This window comes from Mustela lutreola, chromosome 6 (assembly GCF_030435805.1).
Source record: "Mustela lutreola isolate mMusLut2 chromosome 6, mMusLut2.pri, whole genome shotgun sequence".
Lineage (NCBI taxonomy): Eukaryota > Metazoa > Chordata > Mammalia > Carnivora > Mustelidae > Mustela > Mustela lutreola.
Genome location: NC_081295.1, coordinates 105473549 through 105491584, shown reverse-complemented (window position 1 = coordinate 105491584; position 18036 = coordinate 105473549). Strand labels below are relative to the sequence as shown.

Sequence of the window (18036 nt, the reverse complement as noted above, 5' to 3'; positions counted from 1 at the left end):
TTTGCTTACAATCTAATTGATCTAAGGATTGCCACCACAGCTTTCTTCTGATGTCCACTAGCATGGTAAATTCTTTTCCACCCCCTCACTTTAAATCTGGAGGTGTCTTCGGGTCTAAAATGAGTTTCTTGTAGGCAACATATTGATGGGTTTTATTTATTTTTTTTTATCCATTCTGATTCCCTGTGTCTTTTGATTGGGGCATTTAGCCCATTAACATTCAGGGTAATTATTGAGAGATATGAATTTAGTGCCATTGTATTGCCTGGAAAGTGACTGTTATTGTGTATTGTCTCCGTTCCTTTCTGATCTACTACTTTTAGGCTCTTTCTTTGCTTAGAGAGCCCCTTTCAATATTTTCTGTAGAGCTGGTTGGGGTTTGCAAATTCTTTCAGCTTTTGTTTGTCCTGGAAGCTTTTTATCTCTCCTTCTATTTTCAATGATAGCCTAGCTGTATATAGTATTCTTGGATGCATGTTTTTCTCGTTTAGTGCTCTGAATATATCATGCCAGTTCTTTCTGCCCTACCAGGTCTCTGTGGATAAGTCTGCTGCCAATCTAATATTTTTACCATTTTATGTTACAGACTTCTTTTCCCAGGCTGCTTTCAGGATTTTCTCTTTGTCACTAAGATGTAAATTTTACTATTAGGTGACGGGGTGTGAACCTATTCTTGTTGATTTTAAGGGGGGTTCTCTGCACCTCCTGGATTTTGATGCTTGTTCCCTTTGACATATTAGGGAAATTCTTTCCAATAATTCTCTCCAATATACCTTATGCTCCCCTCTTTCTTCTTCTTCTGGAATCTGAATTATTCTAATGTTGTTTCGTCTTAAGGTTGTCACTTATTTCTTGAATTCTACCCTCGTGGTCCACTAGCTGTTTGTCCCTCTTTTGCTCAGCTTTTTCATTCTCTGTCATTTGGTCTTCTATATCGCTAATTCTTTCTTCTGCCTCATTTATCCTAGCAGTGAGAGCCTCCATTTTTTATTGCACCTCATTAATAGCTTTTTTTATTTTAACTTGGTTAGATTTTAGTTCTTTTATTTCTCCAGAAAAGGCTTTATCTCTCCAGAGAGTGTTTCTCTAATATCTTCCATGCCTTTTTCAAGCCCGGCTTGAACCTTGAGAATCATCATTCTGAACTCTAGATCTGACGTATTACCAATGTCTGTATTGATTAGGTCCTTAACCTTCCGTACTGCCTCTTGTTCCTTTTTTCTGTGGTGAATTTTTCTGCCTTGTCATTTTGTCCAGCTAAGAGTATATGAAGGAGCAAGTAAAATACTAAAATGGTGGCAGAGAGCCCAGGAAAATATGCTTTAACCAAATCAGAAGACATCCCAAATTGTGGGGGAGGGGGGGAGAAATGGATAAAAAGAGCAAAAAAAAAAAAAAAAAAAAAGAAACAAGAAAAGAAAACGATTAAAGAAAAAATATATATATATTAGATATACTAGTTAAAAAACTTTAAAAAAGAAAAGGGTAAAAGTTAAAAAAAATTTAGCAGAAGAAGAAGAAAAAAAAATTGAAAAAGAAAAAAAAGTTAAATTAACTGCAAGACTAAAGAATCATGGGGAGAAAACCATGAGTTCCGTGCTTTGCTTTCTCCTCCTCTGGAATTCTGCTGCTCCCTTTGGTATTGAACCTGCACTCCTTGGTAGGTGAACTTGGTCTTGGCTGGATTTCTTGTTGATCTTCTGAGGGAGGGGCCTGTTGTAGTGATTCTCAAGTGTCTTTGCCCCAGGCGTAATTGCACCACCCTTACCAGGGCCCGGGCTGAGTAATCAGCTCAGGTTTGCTTTCAGGAGCTTTTGTTCCCTGAGCGCCTTACGTAGAGTTCTGGAGGACGGGAATGAAAATGGCGACCTCCCAGTCTCTGGCCCGGAGGAGCCGAGAGCTTAGGGACCCTCTCAGTGCGCCCTCAGAGACAAGCGCCCAATGCTCCCATCTCCCTGGCCTCCGGCCACACTCCGAGCTCATCGAGCCTGCGACCTGTTCAAGGTAACCTTGAGCTGAGAGCTCACTTCTCAGCTCTGTCTCTGTTGCCGGCTCCCCGTTCTAATACCTGCAAGCTCTGCGACATGCGGACACCCCCAATCCTTCTGTGACCCTGCGGGACCTGAGGCTACGCTGACCCTGCATGGGTTTCACCCCGGTTTAGCCTCTGGAGCGATGTCCCTCAGCAGAACAGAAGTAAAAGTCCTTATTTTGTGCTCCGTTGCTAATGGCTTGCAGGGAGCCGGCCCCTCCCCCCTGAAGTGTATCTTCCCGTCGCTTTGGATTCACTTCTCTGCCAGTCCTACCTTTCAGAAAGTGGTTGATATTCTGTTTCCAGAATTTCTGTTCTTCTCTTCGATCTCTTGTTGGATTTGTAGGTGTTTACAATCTTTAGATAAGCTATCTAGCTGATCTCCTGCTACCTGAAGTTGTCTCAGCCTGCTACTTCTCCGCCATCTTGACTCCTCTCCCAATAGAAACTTTTTTTAATGTGTATTTTCAGTGGCTTCTCAGCACAACCCTTGGTGCCTGGAAAACTCTAGGTGTGAAATAATTGCCTGGTTGAATAAATGAATTAATCAGTCAGTGAATGGATCATTTAGTGAATGAGAAACTGTACAGAAAATCATAATCAGAGTGTTCAAGGGGTCTTGAAATATTATAAGGAAACTAGAAATATTAGGCTTGAATGGTAAAGATAGCCTCTGTATTAGTAAAAATTTTTCAGATATAAAAAAAGTTTTTCAGATATTAAAGACTAAGTATATTTGTCCTATATGACTCCATAGGGCAGAAGTAGGGAAAATTAGTAAAAATTTAAGCATAGTAAATTTTGACATGAAGTAAGAAAGAATTATCTAAAAGTTGTTCCCATTTGTATCTTAATTTATGAAATGTATGAAATTCATTTCATATAAGTGAAATATCTTAGTATAATAAAATACTTAGTATAATAAAAACTTCAAGTAGCATATATTAGTTTGTAACCTATTATTTTTTTTATTACTAATTGTTGCAGTAAGAATTTTTTAAAACATTGATCTCCTATTTTCTTAATTATTAAAGTTTAACTAACATTCAATGTTGTATTAATTTGAGGTGTACAACATATTGATTGCGACAATTCTGTACTTTCCTTAATGCTCACCACAGCGTCATCTGTCACCATACAACTTTATTACAGTATTATTAACTATATTCCCTATACTATACTTTTCATCTCTGTGGTGTATTTATTTTATAAATGAAAGTTTTTCCGCTTAATCCCGTTGGTTTCACTCACCACCCCACCCACATCCCTCTGGCAACCACCAGTTTATCTACTCTATTTGAGAGTCTGTTCATTTGATTTGTATTTTAGATTCCACATATAAATAAAATCATATGGTATTTGATAAAGTTGGCCAGTTTAAGTGCTGCATTTGTCTCTCAAAAGCTTAATTACTTTTATATGAAGAGGGAGTTTAATAATATTAGAGAATTCCCATCACTGTGGAAGCCAGTTTGGCAATTTCTTATGAAACTAAACAAACTCTCAACATATAATCCAGCAATCATACATTTTAGTACTTACCTAAAGGGGTTAAAAATTTATATCCACACAAATACTTACATACAGATGTTTATAATAGCTTTATTCATAATTACCAAAACTTGGAAGCAACCAAGGTGTCCTTCAGTCGGTGAATGGATAAATAAACTGTGATACTTCTAGACGATATTTCTCAGCATTAAAAAGAAATGAACTGGGGCACCTGGGTGGCTCAGTGGGTTGAAGCCTCTGCTTTCGCCTTGGGTCATGATCTCAGGGTCCTGGGATTGGGCCCCGCATCGGGCTCTCTGCTCAGTGGGGAGCCTGCTTCCTCCTCTCTCTGCCTCCTTGTGATCTCTGTCAATTAAATAAATAAAATCTTTATAAATAAATAAATGAGCTATCAAACCATGAAAAAAAACATGGAGGAAGCTTAAATATATATTACAAGGTAAAGGAAGCCAATCCAAAATCCATATAATTCCAATTATATGACATTCTAAAAAGACAAAACTATGGAGACAAAAGAAAATCAATGGTTGCTAAGGGTTGTGGAAGAGAGAGGCAGGTGGAGCACTGATTTTTAGGACAGTGAAAATACTCCAAATGATATTATAAAAATGCATATATTTTATTATATATTTGTCCAAACTTTCAGAATGTACAAGATCCTACATAACCAAAACAGTCTTGAGAAAGAAGATAGCTAGAGGCATCACACTTCCTCATTTCAAGTTATATTACAAAGCTCTAATAGTCAAAATAATATAGTATTGGCGTAAAAACAGACACACAGTTCAGTGGAACAGAATAAAGATCCCAGAAATAAACGCATGAATATATAACCAATTAATTTATGACAAAGAGACCAAGAATTTATAATGGGGAAAGGATAGTCCCTTCAATAAATGATGTTGGGAAAACTAAGTAATCACATGCAAAAGAATGAAACTAGACCGCATCTCACACCATACACAAGATCGACTTAAATAGATTAAAGGTGCGAATGTAAGACCTGAAACCATAAAACTCCTAGAGGAAAAGTAAGTTGTAAACAACTTGACATCTGTCTTGGCAATGACTTTTTGGGATTTGACACCCAAAGCATAGGCAACAAGGGCAGAAATAAACAAGTGGGACTACATTAAACTAAAAACCTACATAGCAGGATAAAAATAGAAAAAAAAAAATGAAAAACAAAAACAAACTAGTCAGAGGCTCTGAATAGACATCTTTCCAAAGAAGACATACAAATGGCCAATAGATACATGAAAAGATGTTCAACATCTTTTAATCATCAGAGAAACAAATAAAAACCACAGTAAGATATAATCTCATACCCATTAGAATGGCTATTATCAAGAAGATAAGGGATACCAGACAGTGCCTGGGTAGCTTAGTCAGGTAAGTGTCTTCTTGGGAAGGAGGGAGGCTATGCCAGAGATCTACAAATAGGGATTGGTTCATTAAGGTACCATGCATGATTGTTGTTAAGAAACTATGAATATAAAATTCATGAGTCAGAGAAGAGGAGGGATGCAAAAGAAACCATAAAGACAAATGGCATTTATAGGTAGCAGGCAAGACTTCCACAAAGGCATTTTTAACCAAACCAAATTCTTTATGGATAATATAACTTGTGTGGGTATCACTGTTTAGAAGACTTAATTATCAGTGCTGAAATTAACCACAGTGGAAATTATTTTTTTGAATTACTAAACATCTACATGTAATATTAAACTACATGATCTGATGAACAAAACATCCAGTTCTTGAACTTAGAGAGTTGCTAGCTTTAAAACACGGGGTCCCCATGGAAACTTCCATATGCAATCCAAGATGATGGCTTCAGGGTCACACAGGAGAGTGTGGTGAGGAAGAGGGTTCAGGAAAGATGTGATAATAGAACTGATTCTGAAATTCAGCAAATTTTCATTGAATTAAGGAGGAGATTCCAGGAAAAAGGAGAGATAAAATATGTAAATAGGGCATGAAACTGGTTTGTGAATAAGAAACCCTGAAGGGTTTTGTGGCCCAGGGCACAAAGTTCAGAGTGGCATAAGTTGAGTGGAGCACTTGAGAGAGTGTGGATGACCACCAAGTCACTCAAGAGCCATGTATTCAAGGAAAGGCAAGGCAGGGTGAGGCAACCTTGGACTTTAGATGTTGTCAGGGACTACATCTATCGTGGAGGAAGTTAGAAGTTGAAAATTGCTTGAGGTTGGTGCTCAGGATTGACTTTCCAAGTAAACATTTACTTTATGACACCTGAAGCCAAAGAGGTGAAAAGGGCCCTTAGGCAAGAGCAGAAGGCCATGCTCAGATCCTTGGGGATGCCAATATTTAGAACCTTCAACTCCAAACAACAGATAAGTAACATGAGAACAGAAAAGTGTCCATCAAATTTAGCAGTTTGGAAATACTCATAACTTTGCCAAAGCCGTTTAAACACACACTGAGAAGGACACATACAGGGGGGAAAATAATCAATGTGATATTGTTTTATCTACCCACATCTTATCAGGCCTCAAAGGACAGTTTTACAAAGGACATAGGACATTTGTTTGTATTTTAAATGATAAATGAGAATCTGCCCAAAACAAAACAAAATAACAATAACAGAAGGAATAGTGTTCATAAGTGTCCACAGGATTGAGACTACTTCTACCTGATGTTGTCAAATAGCATTATAGGATTTGCACATCTGAACACAAGCATACAGAATGCATCACATTGAAAGGGATTATCAGTGGATAAGGTTTAAACATTCTCTTTTGTGGCCTAATGTTTCTTAAAAAACTAAATTCAACTTTGAACAAATGTAATTTATTATGCAATATAAAAGTTATGGATGGGGCCTCTGGGTGGCTCAGTCAGTTAAACACCTGCCTTTGGGTCAGGTCATGATCCCAGGATCCTGGTTTCAAGCCCCACATAGAGCTCACTTCTCATCGGGAAGGCTGCTTCTTCTCCCTTTCCCTCTGCCTCTCCCCCCACCCAATTTGTGCTTTCTCTTTCTCAAATAAATAAATAAAATCTTTGCAAAATATATAAAAATTATAGCATTAATAATTCTAAGGCTTTGGAGATTTGGCTATGTTGTTTGAAAAACAGAAGATACAATTTAAGGGTTCAAGATAAATGTGTAACGTGTTTTAGAAAACTTTAAAAAATATGATTGGAGTTTATCCTCAAGTAATTTGATGATGCTGATGAAGCTGACTTTGTTTAAATGGTCTTGCCATTCATCTGTAGTGGACACTCATGTTTAAGAGAATGCAGAGAGGACAGATTGACTGTGTATCATTAAAGCATGGAAATAGCCTCACAAAATAAGAAATTTGCTCATTAGAAAAAATTTTTTTCTGGAGTTTTGGAAGTTGGTATGCCTTTATCAGCTGCTTACATGAAGCAAGCCATTAACACACGCATAACCAAATTATTTTCCTCCAATTGATTCTGTCATTCTATTTTTAGTGAAATATCATCTCACCACCATAAGCCCAAGTGCATCCAGAAGCTTAAGACAGGAGTTTGGGGGCGCCTGGATGGCTCAGTGGGTTAAAGCCTCTGCCTTTGGCTCAGGTCATGATCTTAGGGTCCTGGGATCGAGCCCCACATTGAGCTCTCTGCTCAGCGGGGAGCCTGCTTTGCTTCCTCTCTCTCTGCCTGCCTCTCTGCCTACTTGTGATCTCTCTCTGTCAAATAAATAAATAAAAATCTTAAAAAAAAAAAAAAGTCTGTTTTAAGACTTGGGAGTTGGCTTTCATCTTACCTTTGCCATTTGTCTTTCTTCCCTTTGAAAAGTTACTTGCCCTCTCAAAGCTTTGATAAATCTTTATTTGTAAAATACTGAGTAATGAGATAATGGTAGCAACTCCATCCAGCAGCACATTCTAATTCTGACTTCAGGAGCAGTAATACTGGGGTGAGCTGGACCCTTAGTATCCTGCAAACTATAAACATGTCACCCTTTGACTGTCTTCTTCAAGACCTCATGTTGTGCATAACCTGAATATAAAAATTAATTGTATAATAAAAAAAGTTATGGTTTATATTCAAACTCGTTCTTTTGGGAGTAAAATAGACTTTTGAAATAGATCACAATAGGAACAGTAATTTTGAGAATGGAGAATTTACATCTATTTGTGGATATTTTTAAAAGAAGAGAGAAATTCAGAATCATTTCATCATACAGAATCAGAACCAACTGAACCACTCCTAAATTAAATAACTGCAAATGAAAGGCCAAGTGAGAAATAGTTTCAAAGGGCAGATGTGAATTCCTTCCATTAAATATTTATGCCAGTAAAAGAGTTCATTGACCCGGAATTATTAGATATTAAATGTGAGGTTTCTTTAATATTTGGACTCTTCAAGTTTTGACATTTAAAAAAAAAATTAATGTAATTGTATATTGCAATCAACATGTACTTACTGTGGGTTTTGTTTATTTGATTAGGATTAAGTTGAGAATTTAGACTCTGGAACCAATGTGTGCTAGATTCCCCTTCAATTCCCCTGATTCATTGTAAAATGGGCATAGTAAGACTTTTAATGAGTTACTATAGATAAAATGCTACAACGATACCTAGTATATGATAATGTATATTAAATGTAAGCTGTCATTGTTGATAATACAGTTTCTGTCACTTAGATCATAATATAATTAGGTGATGAATAATACACAGAGTCATAGGCTTTTTTAAAACATATTTTATTTATCTATTTACTTATTTATTTATTTATTTATCTGAGAGAGCAAGAGAGAGTGAAAGAGAGAGAAGGAGCAGGGGGAGGGCAGAGGGAAAGTGAGAAGCAACTCCCTCCTGAGCAGGGAGCCCAGCGTGGGACTGGATCCCAGGACCCTGGGATCATGATCCGAGCCGAAGGCAGAAGCTTAACCAACTGAGTCACCCAGGTGCCCAGAGTTGTAGGTTTTAAAATCTTCTACATTGTATTTCATTTAGTACTTTTTGTGGCTGATATTACTGCCATCCTATTTCTCAAAAAAGGAAAACGGCTCAGAAAGGACTAGTCACCTGTTCAATATCTCAAAACTATTCTATTGCAGAATTAAGTCACTAAAACATGCTCCTTTTCCCTTTTGTCAACTCACAATTGAAGAGAGGAGCCCTACTATTATTATTTATTTTCATTTATTTTTTTTTAAGATTTTATTTATTTATTTGACAGAGAGAAATCACAAGTAGACAGAGAAGCAGGCAGAGAGAGAGAGAGAGAGGGAAGCAGGCTCCCTGCTGAGCAGAGAGCCCGATGCGGGACTCGATCCCAGGACCCTGAGATCATGACCTGAGCCGAAGGCAGCGTCTTAACCCACTGAGCCACCCAGGCGCCCATATTTATTTTAATTTATTGAAAGCAAATGTTTCTTGCAAGTGACATTTGATTTGGTCACTGAAGCTTTTTATTGCCTCTCATTAATTTCACAGAGTAGGAATCATTAATTTTTATTTTCTGTTGCATGTGGTTCTTCCAACTTTATTGACAAATAATTGACATGTCATTATAAAAGTTTAAGATGTACAATGTTTTGACTTGATAGACTTATATTTTGTGAAGTGATTACTACAGTAGTGTTAGTTAACACTTCCATCACCTCACGTAATTTCATTTTGTGGTGAGAACATTTAAGATCTATCCTCTCAGCAACTGTGAAGTATGTAATACAGTACTGTTAACTATAATCCCCATGATATACATTAAATCTCTGGAGCTCGTTAGTCTTATGAGTGGAAGTTCGTGTCTTTTGACTGGCATCTTCCCATTTCCCCAGCTCCCTAGTCCCTGGCAACCACCATTCTGCTGTTCTCTTTTTTTTAATATGTTCAGCTTTTTTAGATTCCACACATAAGTAATATCATATAGTCATTCATTGTCTTTCTCTGTCTCACTTATTTCACTTAGCATAATGCCCTCAAGGTCTATTCACATTGTCACATGGCAGAAATTTCTTCTTTCCCATGGCTGAATAATATTCAACAATATGTATGACATAAATATGTAACTGTGTATGTATGTTTATCTGTATACCTATTTATAGATGTATGTCTGTCTCATACCTTCTATATTTAGTATAAATTGTTTCTATATCTTTGCTGTTGTGAATAATGCTGCAGTGATTATGGGAGTGCAGATGTCTCTTCAATATCTTATTTTTATTTCCTTTGTATACATAACCAGAATGAGATTTCTGAATTATATGGTAGGTCATTTTTAATTTTTTGAGGAAATTTTATACTGTTTTCCTTAGTGGATGAACCAATTTATATCCGTCAGCAGTGCACAGGTGTTGCCTTTTCTCCACATGCTCACCAACATTTATTATCTCCTTTTTCATGATAGCCATTTTAACAGGCATGAGATGATATTCCATTGTGGTTTTTATTTGCATTTTGCTGATGATTAGTGATGTTGAGCATATTTTCATGTACTTGTTGGCCATTTGTATGTTTTCCTTGGAAAATAATTTGTTTGGATCCTTTGCCAATTTTATTAATTGGGTTGTTTGTTCTGTTACCTATGAACTTGTATTAGTTTTATATATTTTGGATATTAACCTCTTATCAGATATATGATTTGCAAATATTTTTTCCCATTCTGTAAGTTTCCATTTTGTCTTGTTCATTATTTCTTTGGCTATATGGAAGCTTTTTAGTTTGATATAGTCCAACTTTGTTAATTTTTGCTTTTGTTTCCTTTGCTTTTGTTGCCAAATCCAAAATCTCATTACCAAGACCAAAATCGAGCTGCTTATCCCATATGTTTTCTTTTAGGAGTTTACGGTTTTAGAGCTTATGTTTGAGCCTTCAATTTTGAGTTCATTTTTTGAGTAGTATAAGGTGGAAGTCCAATTTTATTCTTTTACATATGATTATACAGTTTTCCCAGCACCTTCTATATGAAAAGACTATCCTTGCCCCATTGATTATTTTTGGCTTCCTTGTTAAATATTATTTTATATTATATGCAAGGTTTTCTTACTGGGCTTTCAATTCTGTCCCATTGGTCTGTGTGTATACATTTATACCAGTACCATATTTTCATTACTATAGCATTATAGTATTGCTTGAGATATGGGTTGTGATGCCTCCAAATTTGTTTTTCTTTGTCAGGATTGTCTTGGTATTTGAGGGTATTTTGTGGTTCTGGATAAATTTTAGGATTGTTTTTCCATTTCTATGAAAAATGCCATCAAATTTTGAGTAGGGTTACATTGATTACTCAGTATGTAGTACAGACATTTTAACAGTATTAATTCTGATCCTTAAAGAGAGGGTATATTTCCACTTATTTGCATTTTCAACAATTTCTTTCATTAAAGTCTTACAGACTTTGGTATAAAAATCTTTTACCTTCTGGGTTAAATTTATTCCTCTGCATTTATTATTTTTGAATTATTATAAATGGATTTATTTCTTTTTCAAATATTTTATTGTTAGCATGTAAAAACTCAACTAATCTGTCTGTTAATTTTGTTTTCAGCAACTTTGCTGAATTTGTTGATTACTTCTGTTTTTTGGTAGAGTCTTTAGGATTTTCTGATATATATGATCATATTAGCTTCAAATGAAGAAAGATTTCTTTATTTTTGTTTTTAAATATTTTCTATTTATTCATTTGAGAGAGTTAGTGAGAGCATGAGCAGTGGGAACGGTTAGAGGGAGATGGAAAAGCAGACTCCCCACTGAGTAGGGAGCCCAACTCAGGGCTCAATCCCAGGCCCCCAGGATCATGACCCAAGCTGTGAAGGCAGACACTTAACTGAGCCACCCAGGTGCCCCATATAGACAGTTTGAATTTTTCCTTTCCAACATAGATACATTCATTTCATTTTTTTGTCTAATTGCTTTGTCTAGGAATCAAGGACTTTGTTGACTAAAAGTAGTGAGATTAGGAAACCTTGTCTTGTTCCTGATCTTAGAGGAAACCTTGTCTTGTTCCTGATCTCCACAACTTTGCTGAATATGATGTTAGCTGTGTATTTGTCATATATCCCTTTTATTATATTGAGGTATGTTCCCTCTTTACCAATTTCATTGAGATTTTTTATCATGAGTGGATGTTGGGTTTTTTTTTTCCAAATGATTTTGTCTTTATCTATTGAGATAATTATATGATTTTTATCTTTTATTTCCATGTTATGTTGTATAGCATGGATTGATTTGTGTATGTTGAACCACCTTTGTATAACAGGAATAAATCCTGCTTGACCATGGTGTGTGATCTTTTTAATGTAGTGAACTCAGTTTTCTAATATTGAGAATTTTTGAATTTATATTCATCAGTTGTTTTCTTTTCTATAGTTTTCTTTTCCTATAATGTCTTTATCTATCTTTGGTATCAGGGAATGCTGGCTTTATGAAATAAGTTTGGAAGTGTACCCTCTTCAAATTTTTCAAAGAATTGGATTAGGATTGGTGTTAGTTCTTTTTAAAATGCATAGCGACATTTTCAGATAAACCATCTATTAGGAGGTTTTTCATTACTGATTCAATCTCCATATTAGTAATTTGTCTGTTCAGATTTTCTATTTTTTCATGATTTAATTTTGATAGTTTGTTTCTAGGAATTTATTTATTTCTTCTAGTTTACCTCTTTTGTTGGTATATCACTGTTCATAGTAGCCTTTTATGGCTACTGTGTTTATGTGTTTATAGTCACTGTATTTATGTGATATAAATTCTAATATTTCTTCTTTCATATCTGTTTTTGTTTATTTCTGCCTTTGCTCTTTTTTTTAGACCAGCTAAAAGTTTGTCAATTTTGTTTACCTTTTCAAAATACAGCTCTTAATTTCATTGCTCTTTTCTATTATTTTTTTTATCTCTATTTTTTTTTTTAAATTTCTGCTCTGAACTTTGCTATTTCTTTTGCTGAATTTGGGCATCTTTTTTGTTCTTTTTCTAGTTTCTTGAGTTATAAATTTAGGATTTTTTAATCTTTTTTTTAGTGTAAGAGTTTATTGCTATTTTTTAAACTTTACTCTTTGAGCTGATTTTGCTGCATCCCATACATTTGATATGTTGCATTTTTCATTGTCATTTGTTTCAAGGTATTTTTAATTCCTTTTAATTTTTTCTTTTAGTCATTGGTTTTTCAGGAGTATGTTGTGTGGTATTACTTTTTTTTATTTTTTATTTTTATTTTTTATTATTATTTTTTTTAAAGATTTTATTTATTTATCAGAGAGAGCGAGGGGAGAGAGCGAGCACAGGCAGACAGAATGGCAGGCAGAGGCAGAGGGAGAAGCAAGCTCCCCGCCGAGCAAGGAGCCTGATGTGGGACTCGATCCCAGGACGCTGGGATCATGACCCAAGCCGAAGGCAGCTGCCCAACCAACTGAGCCACCCAGGCATCCCACTTTTTTTTTTTAAAGTAGTCTTCACACCCAACATAAGGCTTGAAGTCATGACCCTGAGATCAAGACCTGAGATGATATCAAGAGTCGGACACTTGACTGACTGAGCTACCTAGACACCCTGTGTGTTGTTACTTTTCACTTTTGTGAATTTGCTAACTTTACTTTTGTTAATGATTTCTCGTTTATATCATTGTGGTCAAAAAAGATACTTGGTATGATTTCAGTCTTCTTAAATTTGTTAAGACTTGTTTTTTGCTCTCTCACATGATTTAACTTGGAGAATGTTCCAGGTGTATTTGTGAAGAATGTGTGTTTTGCTTCTGTTGAATGGAATGTTCTGTCTATGTCTCTTAGGTCCATTTAGTAAAATATGGTTCAAGTCCATTGTTTCTTTATTGTTTTTGTCTGGATAATCTGTGCATTTTCCAAAGTGGGATATTTGAAGTCCTCTACTATTATTTTTTTTTAATACTTTTTTTATTTTTTATAAACATATATTTTTATCCCCAGTGGTACAGGTCTGTGAATCACCAGGTTTACACATTTCACAGCACTCACCAAATCACATGCCCTCCCCAATGTCCATAATCCCAACCCCTTCTCCCAAAACCCCTCCCCTCGGCAACCCTCAGTTTGTTTTGTGAGATTAAGAGTCACTTATGGTTTGTCTCCCTCCCAATCCCATCTTGTTTCATTTATTCTTCTTCTACCCACTTAAGCCTCCATGTTGCATCACCACTTCCTCATATCAGGGAGATCATATGATAGTTGTCTTTCTCTGCTTGACTTATTTCGCTAAGCATGATACGCTCTAGTTCCATCCACGTTGTCGCAAATGGCAAGATTTCATTTCTTTTGATGGCTGCATAGTATTCCATTGTGTATATATACCACATCTTCTTGATCCATTCATCTGTTGATGGACATCTAGGTTCTTTCCATAGTTTGGCTATTGTGGACATTGCTGCTATAAACATTCGGGTGCATGTGCCCCTTTGGATCACTACATTTGTATCTTTAGGGTAAATACCCAATAGTGCAATTGCTGGGTCATAGGGCAGTTCTATTTTCAACATTTTGAGGAACCTCCATGCTGTTTTCCAGAGTGGCTGCACCAGCTTGCATTCCCACCAACAGTGTAGGAGGGTTCCCCTTTCTCCGCATCCTCGCCAGCATCTGTCATTTCCTGACTTGTTGATTTTAGCCATTCTGACTGGTGTGAGGTGATATCTCATTGTGGTTTTGATTTGTATTTCCCTGATGCCGAGTGATATGGAGCACTTTTTCATGTGTCTGTTCGCCATCTGGATGTCTTCTTTGCAGAAATGTCTGTTCATGTCCTCTGACCATTTCTTGATTGGATTATTTGTTCTTTGGGTGTTGAGTTTGCTAAGTTCTTTATAGATTCTGGAAACTAGTCCTTTATCTGATATGTCGTTTGCAAATATCTTCTCCCATTCTGTCAGTTGTCTTTTGATTTTATTAACTGTTTCTTTGCTGTGCAAAAGCTTTTGATCTTGATGAAATCCCAGTAGTTCATTTTTTCCCTTGCTTCCCTTGCCTTTTGCGTTGTTCCTAGGAAGATGTTGCTGCGGCAGAGGTCGAAGAGGTTGCTGCCCGTGTTCTCCTCAAGGATTTTGATGGATTCCTTTCGTACATTGAGATCCTTCATCCATTTTGAGTCTATTTTTGTGTGTGGTGTAAGGAAATGGTCCAATTTCATTTTTCTGCATGTGTCTGTCCAATTTTCCCAGCACCATTTATTGAAAAGGCTGTCTTTTTTCCATTGGACATTCTTTCCTGCTTTGTCGAAGATTAGTTGACCATAGATTTGAGGGTCTATTTCTGGGCTCTCTATTCTGTTCCATTGATCTATGTGTCTGTTTTTGTGCCAGTACCATGCTGTCTTGATGATGACAGCTTTGTAATAGAGCTTGAAGTCCGGAATTGTGATGCCACCAACGTTGGCTTTCTTTTTCAATATCTCTTTGGCTATTCGAGGTCTTTTCTGGTTCCATATAAATTTTAGAATTATTTGTTCCATTTCTTTGAAAAAGATGGATGGTACTTTGATAGGAATTGCATTAAATGTGTAGATTGCTTTAGGTAGCATAGACATTTTCACAATATTTATTCTTCCAATCCAGGAGCATGGAACATTTTTCCATTTCTTTGTGTCTTCCTCAATTTCTTTCATGAGTACTTTATAGTTTTCTGAGTATAGATTCTGTGTCTCTTTGGTTAGGTTTATTCCTAGGTATCTTATGGTTTTGGATGCAATTGTAAATGGGATTGACTCCTTAATATCTCTTTCTTCTGTCTTGCTGTTGGTGTAGAGAAATGCAACTGATTTCTGTGCATTGATTTTATATCCTGACACTTTACTGAATTCCTGTATAAGTTCTAGCAGTTTTGGAGTGGAGTCTTTTGGGTTTTCCACATATAGTATCATATCATCTGCGAAGAGTGATAATTTGACTTCTTCTTTGCCGATTTGGATGCCTTTAATTTCCTTTTGTTGTCTGATTGCTGAGGCTAGGACCTCTAGTACGATGTTGAATAGCAGTGGTGATAATGGGCATCCCTGCCGTGTTCCTGACCTTAGCGGAAAAGCTTTCAGTTTTTCTCCATTGAGAATGATATTTGCGGTGGGTTTTTCATAGATGGCTTTGATGATATTGAGGTATGTGCCCTCTATCCCTACACTTTGAAGAGTTTTGATCAGGAAGGGATGTTGTACTTTGTCAAATGCTTTTTCAGCATCTATTGAGAGTATCATATGGTTCTTGTTCTTACTTTTATTGATGTGTTGTATCACATTGACTGATTTGCGGATGTTGAACCAACCTTGCAGCCCTGGAATAAATCCCACTTGGTCGTGGTGAATAATCTTTTTAATGTACTGTTGAATCCTATTGGCTAGTATTTTGTTGAGTATTTTCGCATCTGTGTTCATCAAGGATATCGGTCTATAGCTCTCTTTTTTGGTGGGATCCTTGTCTGGTTTTGGGATCAAGGTGATGCTGGCCTCATAAAATGAGTTTGGAAGTTTTCCTTCCATTTCTATTTTTTGGAACAGTTTCAGGAGAATAGGAATTAGTTCTTCTTTAAATGTTTGGTAGAATTCCCCCGGGAAGCCGTCTGGCCCTGGGCTTTTGTTTGTTTGGAGATTTTTAATGACTGTTTCAATCTCTTTACTGGTTATGGGTCTGTTCAGGCTTTCTATTTCTTCCTGGCTCAGTTGTGGTAGTTTATATGTTTCTAGGAATGCATCCATTTCTTCCAGATTGTCAAATTTATTGCCGTAGAGTTGCTCATAGTATGTTCTTATAATAGTTTGTATTTCTTTGGTGTTAGTTGTGATCTCTCCTCTTTCATTCATGATTTTATTTATTTGGGTCCTTTCTCTTTTCTTTTTGATAAGTCGGGCCAGGGGTTTATCAATTTTATTAATTCTTTCAAAGAACCAGCTCCTAGTTTCGTTGATTTGTTCTATTGTTTTTTTGGTTTCTATTTCATTGATTTCTGCTCTGATCTTTATGATTTCTCTTCTCCTGCTGGGCTTAGGGTTTCTTTCTTGTTCTTTCTCCAGCTCCTTTAGGTGTAGGGTTAGGTTGTGTACCTGAGACCTTTCTTGTTTCTTGAGAAAGGCTTGTACCGCTATATATTTTCCTCTCAGGACTGCCTTTGTTGTGTCCCACAGATTTTGAACCGTTGTACTTTCATTATCATTTGTTTCCATGATTTTTTTCAATTCTTCTTTAATTTCCCGGTTGACCCATTCATTCTTTAGAAGGATACTGTTTAGTCTCCATGTATTTGGGTTCTTTCCAAACTTCCTTTTGTGGTTGAGTTCTAGCTTTAGAGCATTGTGGTCTGAAAATATGCAGGGAATGATCCCAATCTTTTGATACCGGTTGAGTCCTGATTTAGGACCGAGGATGTGATCTATTCTGGAGAATGTTCCATGTGCACTAGAGAAGAATGTGTATTCTGTTGCTTTGGGATGAAATGTTCTGAATATATCTGTGATGTCCATCTGGTCCAGTGTGTCGTTTAAGGCCTTTATTTCCTTGCTGATCTTTTGCTTGGATGACCTGTCCATTTCAGTGAGGGGAGTGTTAAAGTCCCCTACTATTATTGTATTATTGTTGATGTGTTTCTTTGATTTTGTTATTAATTGGTTTATATAGTTGGCTGCTCCCACATTGGGGGCATAGATATTTAAAATTGTTAAATCTTCTTGTTGGACAGACCCTTTGAGTATGATATAGTGTCCTTCCTCATCTCTTATTATAGTCTTTGGCTTAAAATCTAATTGTTCTGATATAAGGATTGCCACTCCTGCTTTCTTCTGATGTCCATTAGCATGGTAAATTCTTTTCCACCCCCTCACTTTAAATCTGGAGGTGTCTTCGGGCTTAAAATGTGTTTTTGGAGGCAACATATAGATGGGCTTTGTTTTTTTATCCATTCTGATACCCTGTGTCTTTTGACAGGGGCATTTAGCCCATTCACATTCAGGGTAACTATTGAGAGATATGAATTTAATGCCATTGTATTGCCTGTAAGGTGACTGTTACTGTATATGGTCTCTGTTCCTTTCTGATCTACCACTTGTAGGCTCTCTCTTTGCTTAGAGGACCCCTTTCAAGATTTCCTGTAGAGCTGGTTTGGTATTTGCAAATTCTTTCAGTTGTTGTTTGTCCTGGAAGCTTTTAATCTCTCCTTCTATTTTCAATGATAGCCTAGTTGGATATAGTATTCTTGGTTGCATGGTTTCTCGTTTAGTGCTCTGAAAATATCATGCCAGCTCTTTCTGGCCTGCCAGGTCTCTGTGGATAAGTCAGCTGCCAATCTAATATTTTTTCCATTGTATGTTACAGACTTCTTTTCCCGGGCTGCTTTCAGGATTTTCTCTTTGTCATTGAGACTTGTAAATTTTACTATTAGGTGACGGGGTGTGGGCCTATTCTTATTGATTTTGAGGGGCGTTCTCTGAACCTCCTGAATTTTGATGCTCGTTCCCTTTGCCATATTGGGGAAATTCTCCCCAATAATTCTCTCCAGTATACCTTCTGCTCCCCTCTCACTTTCTTCTTCTTCTGGAATCCCAATT

General features: G+C 36.5%; 1 protein-coding gene across 6 annotated transcripts in view; it reads left to right on the top strand.

Moving 5' to 3' along the window:
- KHDRBS2 (KH RNA binding domain containing, signal transduction associated 2) overlaps positions 1-18036 on the top strand; it is a 636352-nt gene that overhangs the window by 147036 nt on the left and 471280 nt on the right. The window lies entirely within an intron of this gene.